This window comes from Phalacrocorax aristotelis, chromosome 9 (genome assembly GCF_949628215.1).
Source record: "Phalacrocorax aristotelis chromosome 9, bGulAri2.1, whole genome shotgun sequence".
Taxonomy (NCBI): Eukaryota; Metazoa; Chordata; class Aves; order Suliformes; family Phalacrocoracidae; genus Phalacrocorax; species Phalacrocorax aristotelis.
In genome coordinates this window covers 34,474,722-34,497,556 of record NC_134284.1, presented here as the reverse complement: position 1 = coordinate 34,497,556, position 22,835 = coordinate 34,474,722, and the positions used below count along the sequence as shown (strand labels likewise).

General features: G+C 42.7%; 1 long non-coding RNA gene across 1 annotated transcript in view; it reads right to left on the bottom strand.

Annotated features, from left to right (window-relative positions):
- LOC142062191 (uncharacterized) overlaps positions 1-22,835 on the bottom strand; it is a 115,592-nt gene that overhangs the window by 71,090 nt on the left and 21,667 nt on the right. The window contains exon 3 of the long non-coding RNA XR_012662397.1: positions 17,506-17,674. This is a non-coding gene — a long non-coding RNA (uncharacterized LOC142062191). The remainder of the gene's footprint in view (positions 1-17,505; positions 17,675-22,835) is intronic.

Below are 22,835 nucleotides of genomic sequence, written 5' to 3'. Positions count from 1 at the left end.
CTCTAGATACATATGGAAGCCAAAATCAAGATTCTTACTACTGAAAAGGCTTGGTCTCTCTTATTTTCCAGTAGGCAACATGGACAGGATCTAAACTGCATAATCCAGTTAATTAAAGTGTTGGTGTGTCACATATATCCAGTTTATTAAACTTGCTCCTGTCCCGGATGTTTCATAGCTCCAGCAAAAACAACTGGCATGCTTACTACTTGAATACTTATGGTGGAAATCTGTTATTTTGTTGGACAGGAATTCAGAATGAGTCTTAATAAAACATCTCTTCTGTAAAAAAACAGTATGAAAGAGATCTACCATTAGTGATTTTCCCTCCACTCTTCCTTGTTGTTGCTTAGAAGAAATTAGCATTGCTGGACAATCAAAAAAGAGAATAGAAGTGTAACAACTAAAAAAAGGTCTCATGAGTATTGTCAGAATTCAAGTAAAGCTCAGAGGAGAACAATTCCTTTGCAGGTAAGTCCTCTTTAAGCCTTTTATTGACCTTTTTAACAGAGGTGTGAAAATATTGAGCATTTCTCAAGGAGCTGCCAGCTGAAACTACTGAATTCACCAAAGGCTCATTACAATTTCAGCAGGTATTCTCAGATGTTTTGAATCTGCCTTCTAGACGGAAATGGCAGATGGCAACAAGCCTGGATAGAAAATTTCTTTTATTTATCTTCAAGGTATACTGTTCTAATCTTTCCAGCTAAGGAGGATATTTTATGCACTTCAAGAACAGGCTCACTTTGCCTCATTGAAGTTAGCCACTTACTGCCTAAACTGTGGAGTAGAAACAGTGGAAATGAGGATAAAAAATCCAGCTATGTTATGGTGATATCACATCCTCAATGAAAAGAACCAGCATTAGATAGATCATTACTTTTTGCAGATTAGAAAACCAACTGTTTTGGGTAGCAAAGACTCTCCAAGCCTTCTTAGCATGTTCTTGTGCTAGCCTTCTGAATTAAGATGAATTGGAGGGAATGTGGATAACATCTCCAGTCTCCACAGGGAGAAGTCTCTAGTCTTCACTGGTGAAAGAAGCCAAGATACAATCAGCTAAAAGTTTAGTCCCAGAACAAAAGCAGTGATATTTTGTTACCTCCAATAGCAAATAATGGTGCATCAGGAAACTGTTATTTCAAGAATACTGACCATACTGTCTAGTTTCTCAGGGACAACATCCTTTGAACTTCTTTATGAGGTGTAGAGAGCCTACTTTCTACCCTAGAAAGGTGGAAAAACTTCAGAGATTATGCTGTTTTGAATTTAAGATGCAGAGCTGAACTGCCTCCTCACCCCAGATATTAGACCTTGCTCTACTGAAGTACAATGCTATATGTGAATCTGAATGGCCAGTGGATGTTTGCCTATAAAGTGCATATAGGAGAGAACATGAGAATTGGCATACTGGGTCAGAGCAAGCACAAATATCCTTTTCCCAGTAATGATACTGAGGAGACACTCAGGAAAGTAAGAACAGGGCAATCATTTATGATACTTGCCTGAATGCTGTTCCAACTTCCAACTCTGCTCAGCCTAGTGGTTTTCATGGTTCTCCTCTTTAGAAACATTTCACAGATCTCTCTTCTAACTATTCATACAATCTCCCTTAAAACTATTTTTGCATCCATCTACACATCTTATGACAAGGAGCTCCAGTGATGAACTACCCATCTCTGTTGTCTGGTTTGAACAGGACTCCCATTAGATAAATTTGCTCCTATCGCCCTCTAGCCCTTGCACTGCTACATGCTGCTGCAGCCAAGGCGGCCAATAGGATGCTGGGTTGCATCAAAAAGGGCATCACCAGCAGAGATAAAGAACTCATTATCCCGCTCTACTCAGCGCTTGTCAGGCCACACCTGGAGTGCTGTGTACAGTTCTGGTCCCTGCTATACAAAAAGGATGTGGACAGGCTGGAAGGGGTCCACAGAAGGGCCACCAAGATGATCAAAGGACTGGGAAGATGCCATACGAGGATAGGCTGGGAGAAGTGTTCAGCCTTGAGAAAAGGAGGCTCAGAGGGGATCTCATCACCATGTACCAGTACTTAAGGGGCAGCTACAAAGAAGATGGAGACTCCCTTTTCACAAGGAGTCACATGGAGAGGACAAGGGGGAATGGGCACAAGTTGCTCTTGGGGAGATTCCGATTGGACACCAGAGGGAAATTTTTCAGTGAGGCCAGTCACCATTGGAATAATCTCCCCAGGGAAGGGGTTGGCTCGGCCACGTTGGACACCTTCAAGAGTCATCTGGACAGGGTGCTGGGCCATCTTGTCTAGACTGTGCTCTTCTTAGGAAGGTTGGACTAGATGATCCCTGGGGTCCCTTCCAACCTGGGATTCTGTGATTCTCTGAACAGCTGATCCCTATCGACACTCTCTGCATCAGTCAGTCTTCGTAGCTTTTCCAGACTAAAAAATCCTAACCGCCATCCCCAGCATTTATCAGCCCTGTTGTTCTTCTCTGAAGGTTTTCTAGTTCTGGTATATTTCTTTCAAGATGAGGATCCAGAATTGTACATCACACCGAATGGGTAGGCAATAAATTGATTTATATAAAAGCGTAAGGTTCTTCTCTTTTCATCTCCACTCCCTTCCTAGTTATTCCTGACATATGATTTGTCCCTTCCTAGTAATTCCTGACATATGATTTGGGATTTTTTTAAGTGCTATGCAGCACTGAACTGACATTTTCAGAGGTATCCAAGAAAACTAGTGGTCGTTGCATATTTCTCCTGAGTAGCAGTGGTCAGCTGAAAGCTCCTCACTTTAAATGCAAAGCCAAATTATTTCTCCCAGTGTGCATCTGTTCACACTTATGTCTGTTGAATTTCACCTTCCATTTTGTTGACCAGTCACTCAGCCTTGCAAGCTCTTTTACATTCTTTCACTATCTATCAACAACCTTATTTCCCTGGCTAAATCCTGCCTCACCACCAGATTTTCTCACTGTTTGTTTTCTCCTCCCTTGACCACTTATGAATATGTTGAATAGCACAGGCCCCAGCTCAAGGCTCCACTAGTGAACTTCCCTCACTGCAAAAAATGACCATTTATTTCAACTCTCTGTATCCTGTTCTTTTAAGTTCATTATTTATCCATGCAAAGAGCTTCTCTCCTATCCCATGGCTGCAAAGTTTCATTAAAAGCCTTTGGTGGGAGATTTTGTGTAAAGTTTTTTGGAATTCCCAGGTGGATTACATCTATCAGATCACCCTTATGCATTTGTTCATTGATCCCTCCAAAGAACTCCAAGACATTGGTAAGATAGGACTTCACTTCACAAGTACCATGTCGACTCTTCCCAAGTAAGTTATATTTATTCATGTGTCCATTATTTTTACTAACCTGTCCATACAAACATCTGTATTACACTTCTGTAGTCCCCTGGATCCTGAGTAGAGCCTTTTGAAAGACTGCCATTACATTTGACCCTCCCTAGGTTGGAAAAGATAGGTAGAGCTGGAAGCTATGAGGCTCACACAAGTGACCCATGGAGCAGTTGTTAAGAGGCTGTCTTGTCTTTACAGCCCACAGAGATGGCCAAAGCCCAGCCAAACTGCTCAGTCCAGGCACCAGAGCTCTTAACTGTCATGATTTCTATTGCTGTCTGCATTGTAACTTTATTTACAAACACTGCACAACATCCAAAACCGTAAACCCACTGCTCTACCCAGACACTGCCAGTTTACACCCCAAAATATTTAGATTTTGTAAAAGCAGACAATGAGGACTTTGTTCAAGAAGAATGCAAGTAAACCAACAGAGAAGACAAAGATAGAGCCCGGGGACAAACAGCTCAGCTTGGAACATTTACAGCGTTGTTTCAGTTAACAAGCCCAAGTGATCCTGGTGAGCAGGGCAGGAAATCTTCCTGCAGCCACCTCAGCGTGCGTATGGAGGGCAGCTACCAAGCCCACAACGCCCTCCTGTTCTTCATCGTTTTCTAGCCCAGGTGCTCAAAACACTGTTCTAGAAATATGCAGTTTCTCTTCAAAAATCAGCATTTTTTTCTAGGGGTTTTTTACAACTTCTGCTCTCCCATTCAGTCCCCTCCCCACGACTCTAGTTCCAACACCGTCCTGTTCCTTCCATGTCTGCCAAATATTTTCCAGCAACCACATGTCCTTGCCCCACCTTGTCCATACCTCTACTCCTTTCATTCCCAAACCTAAACTACCTCATCCATTTACTTTTGTCCTTCCCAATTAGTTCATCTCCTCAGGGTAGATACTCCTTTCCCTTGGGCTCTCAACATAATAATGGCTGACTTTTAACATTTCTTTAATTCATTTTCTTTTATGTGCGTTAGTAATGAAAGGTCAGGCTATTACCACTATTTTACACCTGACACTGAATCACAGAGGGTCTAAGTTACTTTCTGAGGTTCACAGAGAAAATCTGTAACAGAGCAGAAAACTGAACCCGTGTCTCCCAGGTCCAAAGGAAATGCTTGTATCATGGGCCAGCTCTCCTCTCTCAGGTGGTGACCCCATTGTGGAAGTGGTGATGGCACAGGACATAAATAAATTAATTATTCTAAATTCACATACTTTGCTCACGTACGGTCACATACAACGCCCTGGTCCATGTTCAGACCTCTGTAGTGGTCATATCCCAGATCTCTTCAAGGTAGAGAAAGGTAGAAAAATATCCAGAAAGGTAGGAAAAACAGAGTGGCTGCAGCCCCATCATGAGATAAACCACTACCAGTACTCCGCAGCTCAGCTAAATGCAGGCATCCAAAAGAAATACATTTGCCAGCAGAGCAGGGCAGTGATTTTACACAAAATGAGTCTCAGCAGTGGGTAGCCCAGCAGCTCTGGCAGCACCAGCCTGTTTGTGCTAATGATGACAGCTGCACAGAAGAACTGGGAAAGTTTTTCACTTTGCATGTTTCCAACTCATCTAGCTGCCCTTTTCAGGAGTGCTGTCCAACTGGAATGGCCCGAGGCCTCGTCTCACCCCTCCCTGAAAATGGAAAGGCAGCTGGTATATTCCACACTGTGTACCAACGGCCTGTAAAAATTAATGTTATCCAGCTGGCCGTGAACAGGATGACTTTCTAGAGCTAGAGTCACACTCTGAGACCGGTGCATTTGCCCAGTGCCTATGCGGTGAAAGGAAGATGGGTCTCAGCCTCAGAACTCCACTCCTGCTCATGGGTCCCATGCCTGGGGACCACTTGTCGTGCAAGCATTCCCAGACAGATCAGGGAACAAAGTGTCAGACTTCCTTAGATTACTCACATGAGCCAAACAAGCAGGATTTGGCCTGAATACAGGAATCAGTCAGTTATCCACTGCTAAAATATAGTGGATAATTGAAGATGAAAGGCAGCTGTAAACAAACCGTGGACCGGAATACTACACTATTCAACAACAGCAGCGCTGAGCAGCACATGGAAAAGTACATTCCTATCCATATGAAATGGCAGGATAAACTTTGATAAACAGAATATCATTATCAAATTATGAGTCAGATAAGGTGTCCTCCACCACACAGATGAGAGTGAATGTTGGCACCCATAGAGGAGGCTATGCCAGGAACTGGCCCCTCTTGCCTGGAATCAGAGCTGAAAGCCTGGGAGGAAGGGAAAGGGAAAAGAACTGTGAAGATTAAGGTTTGCTGCTCCTGCTGCTGGGAAAGGAGGAGAGGACAGCAAGATAGCTGCTGCTGGGAAAGGTCATCTCCTCCACACACCCCAACTTCTCCGCTGAAGCAGCAGCAGAAACGCTGGCTCTCCAGAGATCTGGCATGCACTGAACAGGCAACAGGGCCAAGGAATCTGCCAGCTCCAAGACAACTGCTTTGTCTAGAACTAGAACCTGTCCCAGTCCAATTCAGTATTCAGACAAGATGCCTGGGCATGCTGAGGAAGGTATCCTGCCCTTGGTTTTTCATCTTACCAACAGAGAGCCAGAGCCAGCATTAGATGCTGAGGGAGCCCCACCTCTCCTTTTGCCACTCACACACCGGATGCCTCGCCCCATTTTCAAACACCGCGTGCCTCAGGCAATCATGGTGGCTGCTTGTCTTTACAGCACACCCAGGAGCAGAGAAATACCTCCTGTCATCCTGCGATGACAACCCTGTGCTGACCCATGGCACAGAGTGTCTGCTAAAAACCATCCTGCCACACGTGCATGTCCCAGATGGGCAGCTCTAAAGACCAGCCCTGTCGGGTCCTGCACAGCCCTGGCTACAAACCAACTGATCCGAACAGGAAAAGAGAAGTGTCAGTCTCTTTTACTACAAATGACACAGCCGGTAGTGTGAGACTGAGTTTTGGCTTAAAGCCTCGAGTGTGGTCATTCCTGCACCACCCCCAAGGAACCAAAAGAGTAAAGTATGACCCCTTCCCTGCTCACCACTTGTTCCAGAGTGGGGGGGAACACAGCAGTCCGGTGGCCTGAACAGCTTGCTTTTCCCTCATTCCAGCTGAGCTCCGCTGGCTGGTTCTCTGTGGGAGAAATTAAATAGCCCGAATTTCTTCATGACCTTCTCCACCACCCGCCTGCTCATCTCTGTGCACCATCTCTCCTGTCCCCTCATCTCTGGGTGCAGTGGGGAACCAGAGGCTTACATGCTGGGTGGGAACATTTCACATCCTCGTGCAGCTGCACTACGGCTGGTCCAGTTGAGCACATACTAGAGAGATGATTCAGTCGCAATAGACTCACCACAATCTGTGTCTTTTCCTTTTTTAAACATTATCATTCAGTTTCCAAGAACAGACCAATAGCTTTTATAAGCCCTACAAACACTCACCTTTAAAAATATGCTTCTTCTTTCTGGAGAAATTACTTTTATGTCTATTTTTAAAGTACAAAGTAGTTGTGGTTCTCTATGTGGTTTTACAGTTTATGGTCCCACACATTTTGCAAACTGTAAAATACGGATGTTTCCCTAGTGGAAAAGTTTCACTATAAAAAAATCATGGAGTTTCCTGTTTTCACGTGGGGCTTCAGTATTTTCTCTTTAAAAAAAAAAAAATCACCCCTGTGGAAGAATCTGGTGGTGCTTAGTAGCAAAGGAGCAGCATTCTACAGATGTGGTAAGTGTCCAGCAAAACGCAATAGAAAATTATAACCTCTGTTAAGAAAGCCATAGATTAATTCAGAAGTCCCTATTACTGTTTTCATTTACTGATCTGAACATTTCTATAAGAGGTAATTTTTCACTACAAATTGTCTGGTTTCAACCTTGTTCTACCTCATTTTCCACTGAGGCAGAACAGGGTAACATAGCACAGAAAAGAGTACATAGTCCAGGAGTGCTCTGGGACACCAGCACACACATGTTGTGGGGGCAGAGATCACCCCAAAGGCTGCTCTGCCCTGGGATCCTGGTGTGTGTAGTACATATGAGAGTGACTTCACAGAGTGGGGTTGAAAAGAGGGACCAGGCAGCCCCAAGGAAAGGAATCAGCAGGACATAAGTCTATGGGGGGCATTTGACCCACAGCACATGCTGCATAAGGTCGTGTTAGCAGAGGGACTGAAACATCTTACCCCTTCCTCAGGAAATCTTCCCTTGTTGGTACTGGCTGGAGGAGCCTCTGAGGGGCAAAGGAAAAAAATGTGCCACAGGAGAGTAACCAAGGACCTGAGGTCTCCTGGGATGTCTGTCTGGCTGATGCAACTTAGATATCACACCTTATTCAGAGCTTAAAGTGCTTAAAGGCAAACTTTCTCTCTCCTCAACTGCTATTTTCTATCCTCCGTACTTCACTTGCATACAAGAGAGATATTTCCACTCATGGCAGCAGCAGGATGGCTCTCCAAAGCCACTCTATAAGACAGTATTTTGTGCAAGATGAGGACTGCTCAATAGCCCAGAGAGAGAGAGGAACAGTCTGCCTCCAGTCTGGCGTGAAAACTGGCTTCCTCTCTTCCTCCTGGAAAGATCCTATATTACACTAATGACAGCAGTAACACTAATACCTAGACTGTGTGTTCAAAGGCCTGCCCATTTTTCTTCTAGCTGTACAAATGGGCCTGTTGACAAATATTACTGCTTCGCATAGACTTTGCTTCCCTTGTATCAGTAAATCACCATGGCTGCAGCAAAGCTACGAGTGTTCGCTTTACAAAATATTACATGCGGTCATGATCTTAGCTCTCGCAGCAGCCTTTTTCACTCTGTTTATTTTTATTTAAGCAATGCAGGGATAACTGAACAAAACCTTGTGAAAGGGATCCTTTTGTCACAGAAAGAACAATTTTTTGGCCTGTCATCTCTACCATCCCAGATGAATTTGCCAAATCAGAAAATCCGGTACTGTCAGTGGAGATCTTCCCAGTTAATTCCGAGACTTTCAATCTAGAATCAGCTGTTCATCTGCAAATAACATGAAGCTGCCTGCAGTACCTCAGGGCACCCAGGAGCCACACCAGAATATCTTTCTTTGCCTCACAAAAGCCCTGGAAATTTAGGTAAGGGGAGACAGAATTTCAGTGACTTACTGCAGCCACACAGTCAGGTAGTGTGGAGTGAGTAAAGGGCAATTATGGTTTTCCTTTTTTTTTTTTTTTTTTCCATTTTTTGAAGTATCCCCTGCATTCCCTCTGCAATTCTCCACTTTTTCATACTGGCTCAAAGGCTGACCAGAGCAGAACACTGGCATTTCTTTGTAGACTCTTCTGTATATACACAGGCTGTTATGGCCAGGCTGAGCAGGACTGTGGTGCGTGAGCTGGTAATAGATTTCTCCACACCCAAGGCCCCTACAAGCTTTTCTCCTTGGGCTGCAAAACACCACAGCTTCAAATCCCAGAACTCAAACTCAATTCACTTCCTACTCCCCCTCTATATTCCTCCTTTTTTTTCTTTTAACTGGATGGCCATAAACTTCACCAACAAATTCCATACGGGTTATGTTACAGCACCACCTGACTCCAAATCAATTACAGTCCAAAGGGATAGAGTTGCAGAGAGTCTGCGAAGCCCAGCCCTGGGGTTTCCATGAGGGACAGAGAAACTACAGCGCTCAGAACAGAGCCTGGAGATCCAGCTGAAAGAACTGAGTGATTTCACGATGAAAGCATGGGACTGGGAGGCAGAAGACCCAGGTCTGTGTGCTCGTTCTGCTGCAGGCTGCCGATGTGAGATCAATCTCTTTATTTCAGGTCTCAGTATACAGCTCCTTCCACACTGGAGTCCCCATCCTCAGGGCTTCTCAGTGCTATCATAACACTGATGTTTCATGATAAAGATGCAGAATGCTTTCTGGGAGACTAAGGCACTGTGAGGGTCTGAGATTCTGTTTCAACTCAACGCCAGAGATTTCCACTGCAGTTTGAAGAAATATGAGCATGCTGATCAGTAAGAACTACCAGAATAAACCATATACTTCTCTGACATCCATCATTAGGAGGGAAAGCACAGGAAGATGAAGATGGAAGGGACTTAATTCACTAAGTTCTGTTTCCTGCTATTACAAGCAACCATGTCATATAATCCTTTTCATAAGTCACACACATTTGTTTGTCAGGTGTACCTTACTGGGCTGAACTTAAGGTGTAACGTAAGAAAGCAAACAACATTTTCTCTGCAAGCAGTGGCTGTGAAGGATACAGCCACAGAGATGAGAGATTAGGCAGCTTGTGGTTGCCATAGATCTCATGAACAGGACCCTCCACCATCCGCACAGGATGGCAAGCTCTGCTCCACACCAGGGCATTAGTGAAAGCTCATCTCTCCTTCCTCGTTTCTTCTCAAGAGAAGCTGGAAAAGGGAGAGAAAAAATAGGATTTCTTACAACCCTGGTACACACGATGCACAGCACAGCACCATGCAATACCTTGTTGAGATACCAAAGATGCCTCTGAAAGAGAAGCAGGATCTATGTAACCGAGGCAGAACCTTACTGCATTCAAGCCACCTCACTGAAAGTGCTCTGGGCACTGCACTCTGCGGCAAAGAGAAAGTACTTTGAAGGCTGCTGCCCAACAGGGAGAGATAAATAGCTGCTTTGTGGTGTCTGAAGAGATGTGCATGTCCTACCCCTGTTGTCTGGGCAAAGATGCTTCCAGTACAGAAACTGCAGCTTTTAAAAAGTGGTTTAGAGAAGTCACACTGTGCAGCAGCTGTGAACAACCTGAATCGCTGCTGAAGCCATCTACCTGTCAGCTCAGGCCTGAAACCTTTGGGGCTCACTTGTTTTCTGCCAATCTCAGCAGAAGCTGGAACATTTCTAATGAAATGAAGTTCAGCTCCTTACCATTGAAGTCCTCTTCAGCTGCTTTGGCTTAAGGTTGAACTCACCAAATCCAGAAAAATCTCTGAGACTCACATCTCTCTATCCTTCGTTTATCTCGCTGAGTTGAGAAAAACAGCAATTAGCAGGCACTCTTAAGAAATAAATGGATACAGGGCCTGGTGAAACGTGCTGCATACCTGTGTGTCCTAGTGGGGCATAGCCTGAAGTCTTGGCTTAGTTTTTAAATCAGCTCAGCTTGGACGGATATTAAAGAGTGGCTAATGAAAGAAAAAAGTGAAGATTTCTGGATAAACCAGTGGAAGATGCTGTTGCTAAGCACCTGTTCGGTAAGTTAAATAAAGAAACATGACACATCACCCAAAAGCCTGAGGCCAAATTTCTCTCTGGCATAACTCTACTAAATCAATCAAATCACACACAGAATGAACTTAGTTCAACACACCTCCGCCTAGCAGCCACTCAGGATTTGCCCTTCCCAGTTTTAGCACGGTTTCTCCAAAAGAATTGCGATGTAGACCAGGGAGTTCACCGGAAAGTCAGCCTTTGTAGATTTGAAGTTATGGGGAGAGGAGGGGGGGTTACTGTTCCTCCATTGCCTAACCTGCCTTGAACTTCTCTGCTGCAGGAACTCAGAGATCAGCACATATGTTAGCGCCTTTCAGTGCATTCATACTAACATAAGCTCAGAAAGAAAAAAAATCTTCACTCGCCAGCTTTCCATACAACCTGGAAAACAAACAGCTTGGAAGAGTTCCTTTTTCCTCAGCAGTGAAAATCGTGGTAAAGCACCATCTTGATAGTTCCCAAAGAGATTCATTTACAAAGATCAGTATAGGGGAGGCTTGTTTGGTCTCCCGAGATGTATCTCATCCTCTGACAATTCACTGAGACCTTTGCTGTATCTAGCTATATGTGTATAATTATCTGCTCTGATACCTGAGCTTCTATGCAACAGTCTTACTCCAAGTAATCCAAACTATCCCCAAGGCATGGCACACACAGAATGGTCAGGGGAGAGAGGGGAGGAGGGGCAGCGGACTTCCCTCGTTTGCCGCTGGAAATCAGCATTTTAGGGCCTTGTAGTCATTTCCTTGCTAGTGTGAGGAAACTTTTTGTACATTTATATAAAATAGGAGGCCAGAAGTGCACACCCCCATCTTACTTCCTAATATATTATGTCCTCCCCTGCCGAGTCCTGGGACTTAGTCTGGATTTGGTAACTGAAGTAATATAAATGTTAGCTAAGAAGTATTCCAGCAATATGGTTCCAATTTAAGCTTGTTTTGAAGTCTAAAGGACTAATATGTCTCAGAGATTCTTCACTGGATGCTTAGCTCTAATGTAACCTGTGCAGGAGTGCACACTGCTCTCTAGAAGCCCTTCTGTGACGCTCCAGAAAACAGGTTCCTTCCCAAGCAGGATGCGGAGCAACCACGAGCCGCGGCCCTTGCCGATAGCTCGCTTGTCTCTCCTGACTTTTGGGGCTTTGCTTAGGAAATGGTGTCATATTTTCCAGGCCTTGCAGATAAGCGAAGGCGCACAGGCACTGCATATGGGCACGTGTTTCACTCCCCTTTTCCTCTTGCTTTTCGGAGGCGAGGCAAGCCACCTCTGAAGGAAGCCATGCTCTTGCAAGCTGTTTGCACTTTACTTCAATAACATGCTTCTTGCAATGCTGGCTTTATTTGTGTAGACATGCATTCTCAAGGTTTGCCTGCCTCCTTTTCCTCCCTCACACCCCTACGGAGCCCCTGCCTGAATCCAAGTAATGAGCTAACCCATGGAACTCATTGCCCTTTATCTTGCTGGGGAACGTGCACCTTTTGAACTGCCATCTGCAGATTGTGTTGATGCACTGACTTGTTAACTGTGCCATACTGTGAAGGAAATGGCATGATTTAGATCAAGTGCTCTGGACGGCTGTTCATAAGAAACACTTGAGCCAAGCTGTTACTGCTCAGGATGTGCCCTGGGGAGAGGGGTTTCGTTTCGGGTCATGCTCTTGCCTTGTATGAGGGCAGGCGCAAAGTACTGAAATCACAGTCCTTCCCTGAAGCTGAGGGGAGGGGGGAGGAGAAACATTATGAAACCATAGAAGCGAAGCTGCCAAATTAACTTCTCACCCTTTCAATCACACTCCAGAGGATAAAAGCCTAACATTTCTGCCTCAGAAACAGGCTCAGTTTACACCAAACAAGTTATTTCTCTAATTTATCAGACTTGCCAGCTATCATTCTAATTATTGGAAACCTCAGACTTTTTATGAAGTCAGATGTACAGCGTTATTTGCATGGTTGTAACGTATCACTAGATGAATAGGTCTTGGGGAAAGAAAGGCTTTTTAGAACAGAATCTGCAGGTTTCTTTACACAGTTAGGGGTTTAAGAATGTTATCACTGGGAAAACAAATGGTTCTGGATTTAATTTTCTTTCAAAAAAAAAAAAAGCTACTTCCAACATAATGTAACATAGCTTGAATCAACATGAGAGGAGGAGATTATGACGGAAAGCTCATCAGAAGACTCCCATTGACTTTCACTGGCTTTGGATCAGCCCTTAATTCTTTATCTTCACTTGCCTAGTAGCATAATCACGGAAACAACCTAACACCCGGCGGCCAGGCCAGGCTGGAGGAGTTGTCGGAAAGAGCCATCTAGACAGACTGCTCACCCAGCCTTCCAAAACGCAAACACTGATTTGTCCATTATATGTAAATGGATGATTAGAGTCATTCTCTAAGACAAATTTACTTTTCTGCACACTCTAAATCTGTTTAGTCATTTTAAAGGTGTCAATTATTGGAGCATGCTAAGACTATGAATTTCTTAGTAATAGCTTTAATAACATTTTGAAATGAAAAGCAGATACCTTGAAGTTGGCTTACTTTGAAAAGACATATGAGTAGATCTGGTTTTAATTTATGTCCTATTCTACATCTGGAATCCCTTATAATTAAAACTAAAAGCTGGACTACTACTTCCACCTGTCAAATGATGAAAAGATGAATGCACTAATAGCTTACTAAATAGCCCAACATGATAGAGTTTACTTTCCCGTTCTATACAGTAAAAAAGGATTTTGGACAGGAGGCTAAAGGTCTTCGGTCATTACTAATAACACGCTTTCAGTATTAACCTACATACCCCACTACTACCACCACCGGTGCCTTTTAGCACTGAGAGCTCAAAACTGCACTTTGCACTTTGATTAGATGTGTGTATTCATCTCTGCTGCTGCAGCCTTGCAAGCTTTCCCAATCAACAGGTTGTCTGCCAGGTGAATTCTCTCTCCTATAACTATTTTCAACCACTCCACATTTTTCTTCCTCTCATTAACTCCTTTAATCCATCAAGTTTCCCGTCTATATTTCTGAAGCACTCTTATCCCAAATGACAGCTTTCCCACTGATGTGAGCAGTCCAGGGCATGTGACAACTCAGACTCTATTTTTGCATTTTCTTGTGCCGTTCCTTTATGATCCCATCCCCTCCTGTTCCTTTATCACCTACCTGTCTCATCTTACTACACTGCCCGACTCAAGAGAATTTCAGTGCACGCATTTGTACAGAGCTGAACAAAGCTAGACCCTCAAAAGATAAGCAGGGCCTTGAGGTACACACACAATATAAATAAAGTGACAGCTGTTGGATTAACAGGTTAAAACACGATGAAAATATTCTGAAAAATACTGAACACTTTTTCCCTAATGTGTTGATACATCACCCATGACTCTTCATAGATGCACAGTCAGATTATGAACCTTTTATGGGAATCCATGAGATTCCAGCTCTCCAGTGTGAGCCTGCAGCCACCCTTGGCCCTTCAGAGCCATTCTTTCCAACGCAAGCTTGCCCATTTATCTTTAAAGCTGTTGGGAAAAATAAAACAAATAACCCACAAAACAGCAGAGGGGTGAATCTATTTGCAATGTTACTCATTGATTTAAAAAATAAATGACAAGCAAAGGAGTTAGTTTCAAAAGGAAAGCTTCGGTTCCATCCCTGCACAGTCCTTGCAGCAGACAGCCAGCTGTGTGGGCAGTCTCTGAAGATTAATTGTCTCATCGCCTGCTCTTGTTTCCTCTGTTCATAGAAATATGAAAATATCCGATCTGGAAAACAGGATTTTACTCTGCTTGAAAAATAGTTTGGAAAAGTCCAAAATGTGAAGGTGTCTACTCTAGATAAAGCAGTCTTTTTAACGCTGTTGTCGGTATTATTGCTATCCTCACAGCTCTTGCTATTTTCGGTGGAAAAAAAAAAAGCCCAGTAGTTCTTACAGTTCTGAATATTGCTGAATAAAGTATTTTCATATGACTGTGCTCCTCAAAGGAAAATAAAAGTCTTGTCTCCTGAGTCGCTAGACAGCTGCCCAAATGCCTCCTTGGCATATTGATGCCAAGAGACATGAATATTCCAGCAAAATGTTTTAGCTCAGACAGGGAGTTATGGAAAAAGCTGTCCCAAATATTACAAATGCGCAGCACTCAACTTCTTACGTCAAAGCAAAGAGTAATGTTTCGCCTGCCCCAGCAAGTAGGAAATGATGCAGGTATTAAACATTATTACGAGAACAGAGACACATTAGTTACTGCTTATCCAGTAGGACTGTGAATGGAGCTTTTTGTTGTGAAGGATTTTCATGGGGAAAGTTAATACACTTTGTCCAGACCATGAGATGGTACAAATCAGTGTAGTTCCATCTAAATCAATGGATCAGTGTTGATTTACAGCAGCTGAGGATCAACCCCCTCTTTTTTGGCCCGCTGAGGATTGTATAACATATACTGCCTAGAAACACTGATGACAAATTTGAAACTGTGTAGGGATATGCTGAACCAAAAGCCTGATTCAAACCCAAACTGGCTACTCTCGTTTTAAATCACTAAGAGCTGTTGTCTTAAACGTTACTGTCAAACGAGCATTTTTAAACATGTATCAAAATCTAGCGGCTGCACCCTCCAGTCTGTGCCACGCATGCTGCATTCCATACAAACTCAAACCCGCCTAGTGCCGATTCATAAATGATGTGTTGGTTTAATCTATTTTTCACAGGGGGTGTTTCAGAGCAGGAAAATTAGAAACAGGTAGAAGGGACTATTATTACTGTCTCATAGTGTGCTCTTGTACATGAGGATTGGATTAAGATAACATCTGGTCTATATTTCTTGAACTATTTCCCTTTTATCACAAGAAAATCGGCAACCCATCTCACAACTGCTCCTAATTTAGATCTAAATATCACTGATGAAACATTGTACAACATGCTGTTATCTATTAAAATGATTTCCCTGAAGGAACAGTGGATACTTTTATATTTTCCAGCAAAGCCAACTACATTCCCCCTCAGCGCTAACTAGTTACTTTATAATCATATACTCAAATGGTAAAAGCAAAATCACTTTGGAAAAAACAAATGAGTCCCCACCAAATCTTCAGCTGGTGTAAATTAATGCATGTTCACTGATTTGGGTGAAGCGAGGTCCATTTGCACCATCCTCCTTCTGATTATGGCTTTGATTCACATACGGCCCGAACCTGCAAGGTGCTACGGATCTTCTGCACTCATTGGTTTTAAGAGAAGCCAATTAAAGCTAAGTCTGGGCTCAAATGCATACTTTAGTGAAGTTTTTAAGCATGTGCTTCAGGGCTTGACTTTTCCGCACACAGCAGAGGAACAATGAGCAGTTCCTGAGGTTTTCTTTGGGAAGCAGAAGGGCAGAGCACAGCATACTGTCATCCCTCCCATTTGGTTCAAACAGAAAAATTGTCAGTGGAATGCAGTAATCTTTTTTTCAGCACTTTGCAGAGTTCAAGTCCCCAGAAAGCAGCCTATTGAGTTCAGCAAATAAAAACTTCTGTTTTCTTCACGAGTCTATAATTCATTTTCATGGACAGTAAATCAGAAAAGGGGGGGAAAAAGCATTTTACAATCTCAAACTATTTTGCATACCTTCACTGCACATCAGTTTTACCCATTTCCATCGTATGGTTACCACTTAAAACAGGGGAATTAGATAAGCATACGTTCCCTGTATCAACTGGTTTAATTTAAAAGTAATTTCTACCATCTGGAATTACTATTTACTGTTGTTTGGAGGAGGGAAAAAAAAAAAGAATCTGAAACTGTAGAAAAGATCATCACAATTTCTTTCAAAGAATAACCAGCCTGAAGGAGGGAGAAACATACAAGGAATGTAATTGATTGTCCACCGGTCAACTTGTATATTTTGGAGGGAATTCTGAGAATAAAAAGTCTCTAGCAGTTATCAGCGGTCAGACTGGAGCCATTCATTTTTCACCTGCTTGTGTTTGTTGTCTGGCAACCAGTCAAGGGTGCTATTAGCAGAATTAAGCTCCAGAAGAAAAGATTACCCTGTAGGAGGTAAGATAAAGGCTGGAAAGTGTGGCTTGTTATCAGTATCACAATAAGGACCAGGTCAGAAAGGATTCGGTGTGGGTTTCATTTCAAACAGGTAATCTCTGCTGAAATAATAGAGTAATTGTTGCTTTGAAACCTTTATGTGCTGCAGCATACTACAGCTCATTTGATACAGATTCTGGATTTAATGAAGAACTCCAACAAGCCTGAAACAGACACACAGAGAAAGCAAGAAAAGAACGTGTACCAGTGGAAAATGTCTTTATCCTGTAATTCCAGGTCAATATAGTGAAACATAAAATATTTTTCAGGGCAGTTTTATACCTTGATTTATGTCTCCCCTCCTTCTCAGGCTGCTTTCTATCTGTCTATAAAGTTTTGGTCTATAAACATGCAGTAACGTAATACAAAATATTGCAAGAGTAATAACATATGCAATTACAGTACATCTCACAAATCCTGAACACAAGCAATGAATCAAAGCTTTCCAGGGCTATTCCTTGAAATACAACTTTTTCTAGGTTTTATTCAAAAGCTTGAAAGCAGTCGCTGGGACAAGCTGTGAGAGCAAGATGCACACTGCAGATGATGGACAGCATTTTATGTTTTTCTGGCAAATTGCCTAAATGTTTGTCTTGAAAAGTAATTGTTGAGTGGGCTTTTCCTTTTTTTCCTTGTAAAGATAGTGCACCTTTCTCTCAGTCGTCTCCTCTAGAAATGTACATTAACTGTTTGGAGATTAATCGGCAGTTTGGTTTCTTAATGTCTGCAGAAGGCACTAACCAGCAAAACAGTTGAACTTCTAACACTCGAAATACAAAGGCTGAGCTGGTAAACACTGCCAAAGCACAGAGAAAATACGGGAAAGGATTCTCTCATCTATGGCCTCTTACCTTGCAGCAGTCTTTGGTTTCCAACCTTGGAGGTATTTAAAGAAAGCTCCACTTTGGTGCGGACGTTGTCAGTCTTACGCGTGGTCCTTTTCCAGCCACGACACAAGGATGGAAGCCTGGTAGAAGCAGGTCAAGGCTATAGTATCTTCTTCTGGAGCCATTCTGGGTTCTGGACGTGAAGCAGAAGATAGCAGATTATACAGGGTCGTTACACATGGAGGAAGTTCCCTGATCCCCCTCTGATTACCACAGGCCTTGTTACAGCCCTCGAAACATCCTAGAGAGGACAGAGCCAGGCTATGATTTCAGCCCAGAAGCTCAGTGCTGAGTCCACAAACACGTTCTATGGGTATAATGCCCACTGTTATGTGATGTATTTATGAATGCGCCTGTGCTTGCTCTCTCCCTGGGTTCCTGATAGCACTTGGAACCATTCTGTCTTATGCCTGGCTTACAGTTTTGAAGAGTTGTCCAAGGAGCTCTGAGCTAGTACAGTTTTTATTTAAGACATCTTGCAAAGGCAGGGGATTTGCAGAAAACCATTTATGTACCAACATTTCTATAAAACTAAGGAATTGTGGGTAACTACAGAAGGGTCAGCACAGCATCAGTTCCAGATAAGACAAGGCTGTGATGAGATGCGATCAGTTATAAGGCCAAAGACTCACAACTTAGATAGTATCAATCCTCTTGAAATGGAGTGCAAGTCTTAAATGCTTAAAATATTTTCATGATTAGAAATTTTTTTTGTTAGAAGTAGTGGAGCTGACAGAATAAATAGAAATCTGTAGGGTATGCTTCACAAAATGTCAGTTTTAAAATAGTACTTCATAGAAACTGATTCAGCACCCAGTCTATGGCTTGAACATGGCCAAGAAACCACTCCATATGGAAAATTGAGTCCAAAGGTGCAAAGAACATAGCCTGCAAGCTCCAAAAGGCATAGCACAGGGATCTCACTGTGGACAGTGCCATTCAATAACATTTCAGAGACGCCAGAGGAAGATACAATATTGCTGCTGATAAAGCTTGCTGATGACACAAAGCTGGGTGAAGGAAAGAATAACAATCAGGATACGTCAATGCTTCAGTTTGATCTGGACTATTTGGTAGGTGTAGCTCATTTGTCTATTTACACATCTTATAATACATCCAGATGCAAGGTCATGGTGCAGCGGCAAGGTCAGTGCAAGGTTGGCTTGGCATTAAGAGCTCCTTGGTTCCTCCTTGGGATGTATTAGCTACAATTTTGCCTCCTGAGCAAGGCCAGTCACTCAAGTCACTCCAAACCTGTTCCACTGGAAACATTTACACTGCCTTAACACTATCTGCGCTGCCTACAGACAGGTTCTAAATCCAGAGAGGAGAAAGGAAGTGGCCTTGAAGGAAACTCAGTGTTCTGGCCTTTTAAAGTTGGTTACTGAAACAATTACTGCTTGTGTCTTGTATTTTGCTAACCTATTCCATTACTTCTTTTGCTTCTGTGATACCTTAGAGGCAAAGAAATCACCACACATACCAGAAAAAAGATGGAAAGCTCCTCATTCATAATAAAACTTAGATTCTAAAACGAGCTCCACAGCAGCAGCCTCCAGGCTCTCCTGACTCCACTGAAGTCACTGGGGAGCACATGGACTTGCCTACAGAAGGATCATGGCAGATTTGAGTATATGAGCTGAGGGGGCTGATCCTAGTAACACTTCATACCAGGCATAGAGCCAGGTGCACAGAGATATTCAAACTAAATCCTAATTAAGTGTCTGAATTCCCAGTGAAATCCATGGGTAGTTAGATGCCTAAATATCAATGTGGATATTGATCCAGCTGCTTATCACTGAGAGTTCACCACCAATTTCTAGAGCAGATGATGGCACTTGCTATTTTATTCTAATTTATCTCTCTTTCTTGACTGTGAGAGAGTAAACTCTGATGATGATTGTACTATCATTAACTGTACATACACTAGCATTTTCTCAAAGGAAACAAATGACTTTTATATCTAAGTATGAACCTGAACTTGAGCAACACAGGGAGAAAATTACCACATTGCTAGAAAGCACAAGGCTTGAAAGTTTTGGAGAATATATCTATAAAGCCTTATAAAGGAACTGGAAGATCTTAAAGGGGTTGATATAGTCTGAAACATGACAACCTATATGCTTTTTGCCACATTACCATTGAAATTAGCTGATAAAAATATTTGGTGAATAAACCAAAATAACAACATTCTGACTTCACACAAAAGGTATGCTCAGCTTCTAACAGGAAATAAGAATCCTGCACCTATTAGATCATATCTCTGCTACCCACTCAGAGTAAATGATTGATATAACAGACATGTTGAATCAAGACGCTAGTTCATTCTTTTCTTTTTCTACACAGTCACTTTCAGCCAACAGATTTTTTTCCCCCAGAATATCTGCGATTCCTTAGATTCTTTGAGGCTATTCCCTTAATAATTGGAGGAGCTGCTTGAGCAAAAAGCTGCAGCACAACGCTTTCTCTCTGCTGTAAGAGCTCCCTGGGTCAGAGGCATACACAGTCTGTCTGTGCTGCTGCAATGAAACCAGCCCAGCTTGAGAAAGTATAAACACTGTGGTGGGCAGAATAGCCAAAAGTAGGGGGCCAGGAGGGAAAACAGTTGTGTCGCTGTTATTTCTTTAACAGATTAGGGTCTGATCCAGGTCCCACTGAAGTCACTGACACCGTTCCTATCAAGTTCAACAGAAGTGATCTTTAAAAGCATGTTTTCTTGCCAACTATCTGAGCAATATGGCTGGGCCCTACAGATTTTCACAGCAAAGCAAGTAATCCTTCCCCACCTCCACTGTTCTTCAGAGAAGCAGACCTTCTTTAAAAGAGCAGCATCTTCAGGAGGTGGGATCCCATCAGCATAAATATTCCTCCTGTCCCCCGTCACCTTCCTCTTCTTTGCATACTAGGACCACGGCGGGGATTTTCAGTTTTTTTCAGATGTGGGACACACTTTTAAAGAAAGCATCTACTCTTCTCCACTTTGTATTTACATGAGCTTTTGCTCTTCTTACTCATACCTGGAGACAAGGAAAGGGAATCTGCAGAATAATGACTAGAAAGTTGTTTATCTCTGCAGTTTAGCAGGTGAAAACAGCTACACCACACAGACTTCCACAAACCATGAGTAGGTGCTCAGGAGCCACAGGTTTTTTAACCTTTGGTTAGCTCATCCTCTAACTTCTGGCATCCCGGCTCCCCCCCGCACCGTGCCCAAACATGGGGAGGCAGTTCCAACCTCTTTGCACTGGACTGTACTAGCGCACGGGTGTCAGCTGAAGACGGGTGGGAAGTGACTTAGAGCCATTGCTGAGGTATAGCTCAGAGCACCTGGATATTTTGAGTTTTGAGCTCACGTTGGTAGCACAGCTGTTCAATGGACATTTTACACCAAGAAAGTTGTCAAAAGGCAGAGGTAAAACCACACTCACTATTTTATTAAATTACTTGGGATACAACAAAATGGAGCTCCAAGTCTTTCAAAATACAGAACTGTTTCTTGTTGTTTGTGTTCCTTTGCATCTTAAGGGGAGAAATGAGATTTTATTGAACAGTTAAGTGTAACGGGAGTGACACATTTGAGAAAAAAAGTGCCCACTTCGTTAGTATTTCAGAATGTAACTCTAAATTAGTAGAAATGTGGTACATTAAGAACGTAGGAAGAAATCTCTTAACAGTGTAAAAGAGAGGGTTTATTAGTTTGGATTATCCCAAGGGGTGTTTGTTTCTCACAAGACTCCAGCAAATTCTTTTCCTCTTTCAACTCCCAAATCAGCATACCTTCAGGAAACACCTACTTTTCCCCCAGTTACTTTCTCCTACCTCTAATATGTTCTTAGCTTAAGACTGAGGAGCTTGCTCTTCCCCGAAATGGAAAGAACTATGTAGGGATTTCTTCAGAATAAATCCTATATTTGTTAGGACTTAGTATGGATGAAAATAAATGAAATAAATAGAACAGCAGAAACAAAGGCAATGCTGTTTTCTATTGCATATATGCTGGCTGCATATTCAGTGTTTGTTATCAATAACATTTATTCTTGATAGGTTCTTGAAATCAGTCCATGTACTGCCTTCCTATTTCACCTTACTGCACCAGGTGTTAAACAAAAGCCACTCACCTGAGTGTACGCTTGAATTTATGATTTATGCTGGATTTGTGTGAATGAAATGACATATGGACACAGGAACTGTGGGCAACGCTGTGAGAATTCACTGTAGTTTTGAAAAACTGGAGGTTAAGGATAATCAGGTTTTTAAGTTCAAAAAATAGTATTTGATTTGTTCTAACTAAAAATACTTTGCTCCAAGGACGCTATTTGTTTTCTACCACTGTCAGTGTGAAAAAGCCTAGATCTGCAGAATCTGGGCAGATCTTACAACCAAACTATTCTGAGAAAACAAATCTTAAAAACAATACATGCAATACAGCTGTTTAGTAGTTCCCCAGGGCTTACTGGTGCTTACTGCCAGCTCTCAGCTCTTTTTGTTTTAAGCAGGGAGGGCCAATTTCTTTAGATTACCTTATACAGTATGTAGGTCTCTCTCCCCTCCGTGCTGTCACCCTAGATGGCTCTAACAAGTATCCCGCTGTCACATTCTTGTTCTCAGGAAGATCTGTTAACATTTTTGTCTCCTTTTGATCTCTAGACCCTTCTCCTGACACTTTTCACAGCCTCCTGAAAATGGGATTCTTGAAGTCAGTAATCTGCTTATTGTCTCTCTAGTGTAAATGTAAACGTTTTTCATCTCGGAAGCTATTTCCTTATTTGTTCTTTTCACATTTCCTATTGGATTCAAGTGACCTGGGATTTAATAATCATTCCACCACCTGAAATGAACACTAGCACCTGCATACTGCTTTGTATCCAAGGTGCCTATCAGTATTCTGGGATTTATATCTGATAGCTCCTTTCCTTTATACTGTTTGATCAGTTTAAGAATACAGAGGTGCTACAGCTGCCAGTGGGTTTTACATGTGAAGCCACACTTAAGGATGTGATAGTAGATGAGACTTCTATTCAAAGGGAGTCCCACCGGGGCCTGTAAGGGTCCAGCCTTCAGACCCTGTTGCAGGATGGAAGCCTAAACAAACCATCTAGCACAGTAAGGAAATACTTCTCAGCCTATTATATTCCCCCCAGCACCACCACCCCTCCAATTGGTTAAAATAGCACAGTATTCCGTACCACAAAAGACTGTAATTTGTAAGGAATGCTAAGCACTTGGAAAGCACAAGGGGACACTGAGAGTGGGGAGGTCCTACCCCATAGACACTCTGTCCCTTTCAAACCATG